The sequence below is a fragment of the Pagrus pagrus genome (genome assembly GCF_965226575.1).
Source record: "Pagrus pagrus genome assembly, chromosome: 14".
Classification (NCBI taxonomy): domain Eukaryota; kingdom Metazoa; phylum Chordata; class Actinopteri; order Spariformes; family Sparidae; genus Pagrus; species Pagrus pagrus.
In genome coordinates this window covers 3,135,508-3,149,274 of record NC_140198.1, presented here as the reverse complement: position 1 = coordinate 3,149,274, position 13,767 = coordinate 3,135,508, and the positions used below count along the sequence as shown (strand labels likewise).

Here is a 13,767-nt window from a genome sequence, read left to right as displayed (position 1 = left end):
AACTCTGTGTGACCTCCACATCCCAGTTCAGCTAATCTGACTGAACTGAGATTTGTGTACACCCTGTGTGATGGTCTGACTGCTCATAAGGCTCAGCATTAGACTCACTAAATATAATGCTGAAATACAAAACTTAATTATGTCTAAAATGGATTTTAAACATAACACAAAGTGACACAAGAATGTAAAGGAAATAAAAACATCAACATTTCCCTTTTCATCAAGCTACCTGATGTTAAATGTCACTGAGACAAATGTGAAATAACAGGACAGGGAGTAGAACCAGTAGCTTGTATCCTCGTGGTCTCTTGGGTGTTGAGATTGACTCAATCCTCTTCCATGTAACCTATGTGGTTTTATTTGGAAGCACATTTCCAGTCCAGAGCATCAAAGTAAGCCAATAAATCCTCAATCCCGTGTCAGGAGTGTCCTAACCTTTGACCTGGTTTCGTCTAACAGCTAAAAATGAACAGAAACTTCAGACGATGGTCACCCAGGGAGGTACTCCAGTATCTCACAAGCATCTTAAGATATCTTCAGATCCTGGAGGACACTTCTTAGCCCTCCACTCCTTCTTCAAGACACTTTAAGTCAATCTACCTGTGTACTTATGTTATGCTTAGTTATATATTCTCACATTTCATGCTAAAGCTTCATTTTATTTTGCTTCATTCTTCTGTAAATCTTATTATTGAAACCCTCCTCCTCCTTGTTGTGTGCAGCCCCACAGGGATCAGCAGGTTTTTTATTTGTGTCCACAAACTAGAAGCACTTTAGGTAAAAGTGCTCTTCAGAAAGAAAACTCTCGAAAAATAAATCAAATGCTCTTTCATGCAGCAGTCACAGGGAACACTGACAATGGTCGATACTTCAAGTTTCCCCCTCACACTCTTGCTTCAGTTTTCGAATTGAGGCCTGTTATTACACAAGCATTACTTTGTTACCATGGTGACTGATTGCAGACAGCTGGGAAAGCAGCCATTTTAAATGCCATTAGTGGTGTACAATTTGCACGATGGTGGCTTTTTTTGGCTGTATCGTTTCCCGGACATGAAGTGAGGCTGGTTCTGAAACCATTAGAGTATTTACTTTTTCACTACTTAAGCAGTTTGTAGTGAAGAGTCGGAGAGCAGTTCAGTCTGGACAGTCATAAGAAAAGAGAGGTTATTATCGTTTCAATGGGCACAGCTTGAATGCTTCTGAATGATGATTGCTAGAACATTCAAAAGGAAAGTGCAGTTATGCTCTTTTCTGTCACAAATAATCCCATCTTGCATTAATGGTAGCATAGCCTCATTTGCAAATGTTCTTTACTGAGGAATGAATAAAATACAGAACCCTGATTTGAAGCCAGAGAGATTGTTTTTGGTTGGTAGAGAGACCCCTGCTGCGCTCAAAAGAAATGTAGAAAAACCCACAGCACCCACTGCAGACGTGCATCCAAGGATCTGTCTCCGGGAAGCTGCTTTTGGCTGTGAGATTAATATTTATTTACTGTGGGTTTTGGAAAGAGAAGTTGTGTGCCATCTGGTTGAGCCACAGAAAATCCATGAGCTTCCTCTGAAAAAAATCCCCCACAGACTCGTCCAATAAGCAGAGAGATCCTGCCATAACGGACGGGCAGCTGAGCCAGTGGAAGGTGTCTGATATTTTCTGGATCACTGCCAATCCCTGTGTGTAATACCAAAGGAAACACTGAGAGATGACTGAGACCGAGGCACTGAACCAACCACTTCTCTACTGGAGAGGTTTCTTTTTCTTAGTGCCAACGCTACTTTAATCTAACGGTGCAGAGCAGAACTTTACATCAGCCTGAAACCGCATCAGGATGTAGTTTTTAGTCACGTCAGAGAACCGTACAGGAGCTTTAACATGTTTAAACCGCTCGAATGTGAAATACAACTCCGACACACCACTGACTGACTGATAGAGTCTGCACTTAATTCAGCCCAGGCACTTCAGCACATGGCCTACGTCAGGGTGTTTCACCAAATGGTTAAAAAAGGAGGGAGAGAGAGTAAATGAATCTTTAACCATTATCCAATGAGTCAAAGACTTAGATATGGCCTTCCCCTGAAGGATGGCACACATCAAACACAGGCATTTCAACCTTATAGTTGCCACTAAACACTACACCACACAAACAGTCACTTATTGACACCCAACAAAAATATGAATCATGCAAATTGAACACACGGTATGTAACTTCTGCCATGTGGGGTCTCTCAATCAAAACAGTGACAAAGTTTGATGATGCTGTGAAGTAGCGTGGGATCATGGGAGTTGTTGTTTTTAACTTTAATTGAGAATGACATGAAAGTAGCCTTTAGGGCCGAAAACAATCAAGCGAAATCCATCCCAGAAAACCATTTTCACTCCTTTCCATCGATCTGAAAGAAATGATGTGAATATTCGTCTCTAGCTCTCCCTGAACCTTCTTCCTTCTCCTGTTTCAGATTTTTTGTGGAGTTTTTCTTTATTTGAACAAAGGGTCTGAGAATAGTGGTAATTTGAAGATGTAATGTCCGTGTTTGTGTCTCTCTCTGACTCACACTTTTTCTCTGCGGTAACTGCATCAAACTACGTCACATTTCCTGTTTTTCATGCACATAACTCTGTTGCTCTGAATCCTTGATACCAATCTTACATTCTGCTCATAGAGTTTTTCTTTATTCAAGCAGGGTCTGAGGACAGAGGGTGTTGTATGTCATAAGAACGGTGAAGCCCTCTGAGATGTTTTATTTTAACTTGGTGAAAAATTGACGTGACATAGGCTAATTGTTATGGCGCTTCAGAGGCAGCTACTGAACAACAACCTTTAAATAGAAGAACGACCTAAGTTTGAGAAAGGGTGGAGACTTTAAAATGGTCTCAATTTGTATTTGTTCAAACTAGGGCTTGGCAATATATTGATACATCATTTTTGTGATATGGGACTACATATTATCTCAGATTTTATAACATGATATGTCAAGTGTTGTCTTTTCCTGGCTTTACAGTAAAGTGATGTAGCTTTCTGAACTGACCATACACAGACCAGGGTATGTAGCAGACCCACTTTGTTATTATATCCACATCAATGATGATTATTTATCAAAAATCTCATTGTGTTAATATTTTGTCAAAGTACCCGTAGGCATCCCAACAGTCTTTGGTCAAAAATATTTTGATATTTGATTTTGTTGCCCATTCCCATCATTTCTGAAGTGCTTTTATGGACATTTTTGGCTTTTTATTTTATTTTCTGCACATGATATTGCCTTGAAACATCACAATATAATTTTTAGGCTGTATCATCCAGCCCGAGGTCGAGCTGCAGCTCCTCAGCGAGCTATTAGTTCTCAGGTTATCAATGTTGATCAATTACCCACCAAGAGTGGTGCAGCTGCATTTGGAAATTCATTAGTCCAGGCTTTAAGGAACATAAAAGCTGTATAGAGTTATTTCCCCTGTGTTGGTGTAGCAGATAAATAACGGACCACAGCAGCAGAGTCCATCTCGTGTGCTGTGTTGTGTTGTGTTGTTCGATTGTTGCATCTTGGGTAATTTCAACGGACTGGAAACCGAAAGACTACTTTAGATTATGCCCCCTCCCTCGGCTCATCAGTTCGTCACGGTGGATGGATTAAAAGTGCAGCAATAGTTCAACATGTCTTGAACTGTCCACTGTCTCTCTCTCTGACTCACGCTGTTTCTCTCCTGAGATCTTCTGGAGTAACTGCAACGAGCTGAGTCATTCTTCTCATAATTCAAACACTTTCTCTCACTGTCTTACATTTTGTACGTTTTTCCTTTTGAAGAGCAGCACTCATTTAAGATGTTCTCAAAAGTGAACATTTCGACTGTGATGGTAAAAGCACCATTTAATCAGTACTAATGTTATATGAGACTCTTTTATTAGAATGTTTTATAACTTTTTATTACAAGAAATCTTCCAAAATTGTCAAAAAAAATTGGATTTTCTTTTAATTGGATTCTATTCTACTTGATAAACAGTCTCACCGCTCTCCATTGAATGTAAACCGAAATAAGCCGTGAAAAGTTTTTACAGAAGTGCTCCACAAATAAACTTATTGTTATTATTCAGCACCATTACTTCCCCCGAGGCTGCCTCCACAGCCAAGCGTATGAGTGTTTATGGCTCATGACACAATTATGATTAAGATGTTAGCCTCTCACAGAGAGAGAGAGAGAGAGGGAATGAGGGAGAGAGGAAGAGAGAGGGAGCATGGAAAAGAGACAGGCAATTTAGCATCACTGTCTCTCTCCTGGGATAAAGGCGAGCAGCAGCGCTCTGACCTGTCGCCGCGCTCGGGCTGATCGAAGAGGACTCTTTACATCTCTCTCACAAACGCCCGAGCATTTCTTTAACCTACCCATTTTTTTTAAATCTCCACCTTTTTTTTCCTACGAGCTATATTCCCAAGAAACTTCGAGGCGTTTTTTTACTGTTATTGTCGCTTAGGATGATTTTCATCATTTCCTGACTCATAAAAAATCAATTTGTCGCTTAATTTAACAACACAAAGCGGATGATTTGCAGGAAGCTTTGGCTAGAGATTGATGGATTGAATGTTTTGTGTTTATGAACTATAAAAAAAATCAAATAACAGAATTGAGGAAAATCTCAGCTTCAATGCCTTTTCTTTAAATCTTTAAAGCAGAAACAAAAACCTGTAATTCAATCATGTTAACATTCAGTTGAACACACACAACAGGGAAGGTAATACTCTTGTATTGAGACATATTTTATAAAAGTTCTCTCCTCGAATTGTTTTGAAGACATTTCCTCGGCACACACAGAGGAAGTCGATCCCCGGAGCGTCTCCATGCAGCCGCAGAGAGGAAGTGCTTCCTGATCTTTACCTCTTAAATTACTGCTTCTGTTTCCTCTCCTCATTCCTCACCTCCACACCCTCTTCCTTTCCCTACCCTCTCTCTCTCTGTGTCTCTTTCTTTCTCTTTCTCGTCTCAGCCTGTTTGAGGAAGCTGCGGTGGGTTTTCTGCCAAGTTGAAGTCCGACACCTCTTAAATCACCGCGGGGTGCCGAACCACACTCCGAGCTTCCTCTCAGACTTTTCCTATCCTCTGCTGACACTTCTCTTTCTGTCCCGTTGAAAGTGATGTCGCCAGGTTTTCTTTTTTTCCGCTTCACTGTGATGACGTCCTCTCTGGTTCTATGTGCTTTATGAATGAACCTTTTTAAGTCCATTATAAAGTCATGCTAACAGAGAGCCTGTTAGCTTTGGTTACATTAAAGATTAGAGGTTAATTATGCTGGTGAAGTATCGCCTCAGAGTTCACGGGCTTAACGGCAAAAAAAAAAAAAGGGTAGATCTGTGATGAGAGTCTGTTCTGTGTGGGTCTGAGGAGACTTTTTCAGCTGAAGTCAGCAGCTGCTCTACAGTTTTCAGTGACTTTTTCAGATCTACACTATGGAATGAAGTCCCTGATATGCTTCAGATGAGATGTGGACACAGATATGTCGAAGCTTTACTTTTCTTTATGTTGCAGATTTAAGTTAAAATTCCTCGGTTAGGGTGAGGAAAAGATCATGTTTTGGCTTAAACATGGTTGGAAAATATCCTGATTTCAGGCTTACAACAGCCCAGGCGCCTGGATATAATGTTAACAGTTAATGTTTCTGCAAACCACAGATATGCTCAAGGTTGACATTTGCACCAAACATGGCATATCGCGTTCAGATTATATGCTTATTAGCCACCTTTCCCATCAGGAGGTGGAGTTGTTTCTGTACAAGTCTGCCAAACGGTTTTGGCTGCCGCAGTTTGGGTCATATTGGATATCTTTAAGGACTTGTGGAGACATTTCCAGACGTTTTTTTTTTTGTGGCACTAGCTCTTCTTCATGTGAAGTTTCAATCCATACGTGATCGTAGCGGCTGAGACAGGAATTTTAAGCCAAACCATGTGTCTGTGTGTAAACCTAACCAGAGCACAAAATAAAAAAATTCAACCTAAACTAATGTAAAGTTGCAACTTAAAGAAATGTTCAGATTTCACTTAACAAATCTGGTTTTGCAGAAACTTACTTGGCTAATGTTTATTCTGCTGATTGGATTGAAATGGGTCTGCATGGCCAACATAAGTTTATGTCATGATTCAGGTGCATGATTTGGGCTCTACAGATCAAGATCTATTAGTGGGCATGAAGACCAGATCACCCAAATTAATTATATGACTACAGCAGCAGACACATATAAACAGATTTTGAGAATGAATGCAGATAGTTTTCTTTTTTATTCACCCCTAAACTGAAGGTATCTGAAGTTTTGTCTCCACCAGAATAAAATGGACATAGTTTATTTTGTGGTGCTGAAAAACAAGAGGGAAAAAAATCCCAAAAACAGTGTTCAGTTTATTTGGGTAATCCGCAAACCTATCAGTGTGTTTGTGCTTTTGGTAGACTGTAGCTCCGAATGGAAAGGCGTTCACAGCAGGCTGTGCAGATTATCTGGGAGAAGCTGGGACGATGTTGTGAGGGAGACAAACTATGTTCTCCAGATATCATTATTCAACGCTGTAAACATCGGGGACGAACATCCATTCACCTCCAATTCACGTGAAGGTAGAAGTTTTAGACCACTAGTTTTCTTTTCCCTCTAAACTGCTTTTCATTAACCTTTCTTTTTATTATTTCAGTCTTTGCATTACTTCAATCAATCCGATAAATCAGAGATGCATCTCTGTCTCTGTTTTCTTTAACTACAATGTGAGATGATTGATGCAACTGTAATGACAGACGCTGGAGACGTAAATACAGCGTCAAACCTAGAAATGAAGGATCGCCTACCAGCTGCTGTATTTGACACTGTGGGAGTGGAAACTGGCTGCACATCTGTCAGGGAGGGCTTACAACTGCAGGCTTTGGCAATTTGTATTAATCATGTGCTCAGCAATGCTATTGACAGGCATACTAAAGCCATTTATAAAACAGAGAAGAGAAAATGTTTTCTACATTTGTATGCGATTAAAAAGAACAGACGGAGCCCAAAGTTACTCAGATGTTTAAGTATTCATTATGCCCTCCAGCCAAGCCCGGCCCGAGGCCCGGCCTCACGCCTGTACGGCCGAATTAAGCTCCGAAATTGGTTGTTTTCTTACTCTTCTCTGTTTTTTTGTTTAATCGCTGAAAAGAGGCTTTGTCAGACGCTGAACAGGTCAGACCTCTCATTAAATTGTTTACTGTTATTCTGTGACCTTTTCAGCATCTGTAAGCGTTAACCACACTTATCTCATCTGTAACGGGCCAGTAAGCGGCTGCAGCGCACGACAAATGGAGCGCCGAGGCGAGAATGCGGTCTCGGTGTTAATGAGGGGCAACAAAGTGGGACAAAAGGCAAAAGCGGTGCCGGTGCTCTCAGAATAAAGGGTCAGAAAAGACGAGTGCCATAAATGCACAAGCGTTTATCTCGGTGAGTCTGGTGCACAAACGTGAAAGGAGAAGTCTGGTTTATAACGCTGTGGTCGGGGGCGTTATTCTAAGTCGCTGAGATGAACTGCAGTTAGGCGATCAGACAGGTTGTTGGTGTTCGTAATGGTACTCGTAGTCGCATAAACATAACAGTTGAAGATTTTGTTTGCAGACATTTATGTACATATTTTACGAGAGATGTGATTTCTTCTTCTTCTTCTTCTTCTGAAAGGGTCCATCTTTGAATAAAAAAACATGCGGTTTGGTTTGGTGAGGAGGCCGTTTTCATCAGGGTTTCATCAGACTTCCTCTACTCTGCCTGCACCGCTTCACTGCTACTCTCTGCTGTTGTTGTTGTTGTTGTTGAGGGTTATAAAAGGGAAAAAAATATAAAACCTGAAGTGAAGTTCTGGTGCTTCAACCATACAATAAAAAAGAATTGCTCCAGGGGCTCTCGAGACGGAGGAACAGGACAGTTAATAGCACTTGAGGCGTGGCGGAGAGCGTTCAGCTGCTGGATCCCTTCATTCCTGGTCTAATGGCAAAGGCGAGTGCACAACGCATCACAGACAACCAACGCATGTAAGAGCAATAAACCGAAAAAGCCTTTCCAACGAACATATCGGTGAAAAGAGGCAGAGGGAGTCATGTATGGAGGAGACAGGCTCCCACATGTTGGCTGTTAGCATGTAGCAGCTTCTGCCTCAGTCTTCAGCTACTGGAGATTATGTTCAATCACCCGTAACCGACAAACATTTAAATGTTTAGTAACGTCTCCGTCAGCCAATCACATTTCTCCACTTGCCCATTCACCCGCAGATTGAAATGGCCAATAAACTCCCTCTGGCCATCGGCCATTTTGTACATTCCTACATTTGGGAGGCGTGCGAGCCCCAGTAATGGCGTTTCCATTGGCAGCGGCACCTCGGGGCCCTGGTAGCGATCCACATGTTGTCTATATAAGTCCTAATGGGGGAGCTGCCTGGCTATTTGGCAGCAGGAATAACCAATAACATTTTGTAAAACCTCATTTCTTTCTCTAATCAGAGACAGACTTTGTTTTTGGACCATTGGGTTTTCTTCAGGCTCTCTGAATGAATAGTTGGCTGAATGAGAGGCACCGTTGGATGGCAGCAGTGGAGGGAAAAAGACTCAAAGGCCGATGATTTGATTTGCCTCCAATTTGCCACTTATTTTCTTCCTCCCTGGCTCTTCAACTCTGCTTTCTTAACACACACACACACACACACACACACACACACACACACACCTCCACTCTTATGAGAGTGGCCATTATTTAGCTTGTAACCAAGCACCATTTTCTTCTCTCAGTCAGCCTGTAGCCTCGGAGTTTATTGGAAAGCTATCAGTACTCTTTGTGCATGAAGGGGAGAGTCTGTTGAAAGCACAGTGGAGAGAGCAGTTATATTTCATTACTGCGGTACATTTATTTTGATGTATGATACACTTTGTGAGCGAAGGGGATACGAGCATGTGGAAATAAGAAACCGATCAAACCAACTCTGAAAACTATTTTTGATGTGTTTATTGTGTTTGGATGTTTGATTAGAGTGTGTAAGCGACTGTTGAAGGTGCATCCTCGTGATTTTAAAACATAAATCAAATTTGCAGTCCATAAAAGCCGGATTTATTTAAGAAAGATGATGATACTCTGCTAGAACGAGTATCTAGTACGGGGAAGGTACTTTTACGTGAGCGAGTATCATCTGAGAAAAATGTGTAAATAACTGTGCTGGTGCTGAAGGAAGATCTTCACTGGGTTCCTGACTAATGTTTATTCATTCAAGTTGTTACAAAACTTGGTCTATAATTAGGAATGTCAATGGTCAATTGGACCAGTTACACATTTTGGTCTATAGGTCAATTTGCATGAAGCCAAACTGTCTGCTAACGGCTTCGCTAAAGCAGTCCGAGCCTCAGTGAGGGAGCATCTCCCACATGTGGTGCTACTCTTCAGCTTTATTCTATATTCTGTGCCACATTAAGCACAAACACCCTGCTGCCATGTGCGAGGATGGCTCACAGCCAAAGATCACGTCAGCGTTAGCCGTGGGGAGAAAGAACGTGTGATGCACTGATCCGAGGACATATGTTGTCAGTGTGGTGGAGGGCCAGGGACTCAAAGAGCTAGTGTGCTACCCTGAGCCCCGAATATGTTATGCCATGGAGAGCTGCTGTGACTAAAAACACAAGGAAAAGCACTTTGAGAAGAAGCTAGCCAGGGCTGCTGGACAGCTCTCGCAGACAGGAGCTAACTTCACAGCTACCTGTCACTCTGTCGCAGCCTGGTGTTCTTCTTTCTCCAGCGCTGGCACAGTCACAAAACCAGGTGTTAAAAATAGCTCCAGATATGCGTGACTGTGTGCTCCTCACTCAGCGCCTCTCCGTCTGGCCTCGCACAGAAAGCTGACGTGATGCACTGGAGCTCATTGAGTTAATTGTCTCGCTCTCTCTTACAGACAGCCAACATCGGTTTCTTTTTTCCCCCCTGGCCATAACTTTTGTCTAATCCTAATGAAGCAGTTATTTCAAACCAAACCACAATGTTTCCCCAACTAACTAAGTAGCTTTTGTGCCTGATCCCAAACAAACCTCAACCAAAGATGTGTTCGATCAGACTGCTTCTTTACAGTGTGAATGTCGAGATCGTGGCAGCGTCTGTTAGCCTTCCTGTAAAACATGTCACCACTGTTTCTTCATAATAACTGTTGGCAATATATTTTCTGCAAACCATGGATATGTTGACACTTTACACTTCTTTAGGTCACGTTTTCAATTTAATCACTTGGAAACAAAGCTGGAAGTCGTCCTCACGTCGCCTTCAATATATCCAGTGACGTGTCGTGCGGGGTAGCCATCGTACTTATATGATTCTCTGCAAACCGGGAGATGTATGGAGAAGAATTACCAGCTTTAATGAAACACATCTACTTCAAAATAAAGACACACACACACACACACACACACACACACACACACACTTAGTGTGCCATTGTAATTATGTGAGCAGGTGACTCTGATGTTGGTGTCACTGAGTGTGTCTCGCCTGCCAAGCTGCTGACGCTGTTCTCCCCACAACACCTGCAGACGCTTGGCAGCCTCGGCAGTATTCAGTCATTTAATATTTATTTATTTCTTCCAGCTTTGTTCTTTTTCCAGTTTTAAGGATATTTTTCAATTTGCTTTATTTAATTTTTGTGAAAGTGTTTTTCTTGTATAAATGGTTACACAAAAGCACTTAGAACGTATTCAAATAAATGACAGTTTCATTACAGGGTTACCTTATTTTTATGACTACAAACTGCTATAATTGCAGTTCATTTGACAGCATTGTCTCCAGTAGGAGTGCTGCAAATATGTAGTGATTAAGCTTTAGTAAACAGACAAAAACCAAACCAGATCTTGAATATTCAGCTGTTCTTTCCAAGGACGAGGATTCAATGGGGCCGTATTATAAACCTTCCTTTTCTTTTAGCATTTGAAGACTTCACTGTTCTCCTGAACTCTCTGAGCTTAAATGTTGCATGACTTCTTCTGTTTTCTCTCGCTGCCGCCGGCTTGCAAAATTTTACTGACACGATCTGTTTCATTTTGAAGTTTTTTAGTTTCGTATCAGTTTCAGGGTCAGTTATCTGAGACTGTCACACCACGCAAGAAAAAGAAAATCAAAAACCAAATCTCGGCGAGAGGAAATGGAAAACCTGTCCGTCAGTCTTTTTGTATCTCGTGTGTGGATTTCTCATAATCAAACTTCTTGGTTGTAAACAAATGTCAGAGCGGTGCCGTCAGCTGAACCGAGTCCTGTTCGCAGACGTGTGATCGGACGGGACGGCGTTTTGTTCCTGTCTGCCACGACTCACGGCAACACATTTGGAGGCTCTGTGCTGAGGCAGGTGTCTGAGACAGAAGAGAAAGTGTGATGCAGGATCAGACGTGTTATTAATCCCCCTCTCCGCAGGCTGCTGCTCCATGAGGATTTTGCCAAAGAGCTGCTCAAACAGGCTGCTCGAGTTACTTCTGGCTCATACAGCTGTTTGTCACTGTTTTCATGTTTGTTTTTGAATTAGATAGATAGAAATGAGATATTTCTAAAGGTGGGGGTTGATTATTAAACAACATATTGAGAATGTATATAGATGGTTTATCCTTACCTCCATTCAGCTGAAGATCACAGTCGTAGATATTCAAGCTCTGAGACATAACGTCATGATTTCAGCTGCCACCTGACCTCCCCTCTAGCACCAGCATCACACTTTGTTTCCACATAGCTCTGTGTGTGTTTCTGAAAACACTGGATATAGTACATTCATATGTTTTATCCCTATAATCTCAATATATCTACAATACGTGTATATATGTATAAATTCTATGTTGTGACGCTGTGGTTGATGTCTTGTTAGGTTTAGGCACAGAAACAGATTGTCTGGGCTTAGAAAAAAGATTACACTTTGCCTTAAAACACCTGGTTTTAGTGACACCACAGATAGCTGCTAAATGTCCCCACGTCTTGTCAAAAATCGCCAGTATTTTAACTCTTACAAATGTTGAAATGCCGTCTCGAACCAGTGGTCTCTTGCTTGGTATCCTTCTCAAAATGTACACGGCACATAATGTGTTCAAACTTGCCAACCCTGAGACCCCAAAAGTAGGAAGGAAGGAAGAAAAACAAAACTAAATAGTGAGTACACAGCTTTTTATGCTAGCTGCACAGTCGTGATTGAATGACGCCCTGATTGAAGCACAAAATGCCCTTCTGCCTTTAAAAACTTTTCATGAAAAGGAAATTATTCGAATGTAAATGTCTGAAAATGTGTACCTCTGTATTTATTTATTTTTTGTCCCTGATGAGCACGAGGCACAACAGTACAGTAGACTGCAAGCTGTACAGTGTCAAAAAAACGGTTGTGACTAAAAGGGGAAACAAGGTGTGAAACGGGGGAGATTGTGACCAAGGGAGGAAACCAGTAGCCTAAATGTTAACTTGAATTGTCAAGATATTTGATTGTTTTTGTTAATCTAACGACCCGCTGACCTCTACCTCATCTTCATTTTTGTCTAAAGATTGAAAAAGGTCCGTTGTTGTGCTCACTGGCGGCTGTTAAAGAAATAGAGCCTCATCAGAGCCGCCAGAAAAAAAAAAGAAAGTGAAAAACTGCCACAAAACTTTTTACATTTTCAGCATTAAATCTGATAAGGCTCCAGCAAAGTCACTGCTGCTTCCCTCTAAGACTTTCATCCTGCACGGCATGATTAACATTGCAGCCTCTAGGGGACCCTGGTGAGCTTTAACTTTAAAGTTATCTCAGGAGAAAGCACTTTCTTGCCTCTTTTAGCTCTGTTTACTCACATCAATTTTTTTTTTTACTATCAGCTTAGACATCACAAAGTTATGCCTCTTCATCTCTCTGCATCTCCCATCAAACAAAAGCTAAAATCTGACCGTACACAATCAGATTTCCCTGTTTTTTTTGTGCTGACTTGTGTTTTGGAGTTTCCTCTGTGGCTTTCAGCACTTTCTCACCGGGGCCCTGTCTTGTGCCATTTGTTTCAGTTAGCGGGAAATGTGTGTGGTTGTCAGAAACGATTGGCTTTGGTAGTCTGAGGCGTGCACTCCAAAGCACGGCCGATAGTAAATTGTATTTTTCCACAGAGTTATTAGGCCATTATTACGGCGCTTGAAGTGAACAATGCCTCCTCGTCTTCACAGGCAGACAATTATAATCATCATTAATCGGCACTATCAGCACATCAACGGGGGCAGAGGGGGAATAATGGAGTTACAGAACACTTATGAGGCAATCAATCAATGCAATTGCTAACAAAACTGTCTTTCATCGCGCCCAAACCGAGTGGCTGGTCAGTGCTGGAGTGGAGTGTGTGAAAGGAATGTTTATGACATGTTATTTGTGCTAATGATCAGTCGTGCCTCATCTCTTATCTTAAGTTCATTCTCCACACAGTCCCTGCGGCAGCATCACAAATCTCCAAGCAATCATGGGTGGCTCCAACATGGAGGCTCAATGGGTTCAATAATGGCTGAATATATTACAGCCAGACAAGGAAAAGAGAAAAGAGAGTACTGTAAATTCTTGCTGTTAATGCGACTCGCAAGCAGCAGTCACGCAGCAAACAGCTGACAGATAAAGTGGCCGACTACCTGGTGAACATAGTGAAGCATTTAGCAGCTAAAGAGCCAAATAGGGATGAATAGTGCACTTACTTTAACCACTGATCAGTCACAACGCTGCGCGAAGGCTCTTTCAAATGCACCCCACAAATGCAGCCTTCTTTTCCCTCTTTTTGGATGACGCA

At 41.7% G+C, this 13,767-nt stretch overlaps 1 protein-coding gene across 5 annotated transcripts in view; it reads left to right on the top strand.

Annotated features, from left to right (window-relative positions):
* The window catches only part of sgcd (sarcoglycan, delta (dystrophin-associated glycoprotein)), a 301,763-nt gene that overhangs the window by 179,168 nt on the left and 108,828 nt on the right, over positions 1–13,767 (top strand). The gene's annotated exons all lie outside the window — the stretch shown is intronic.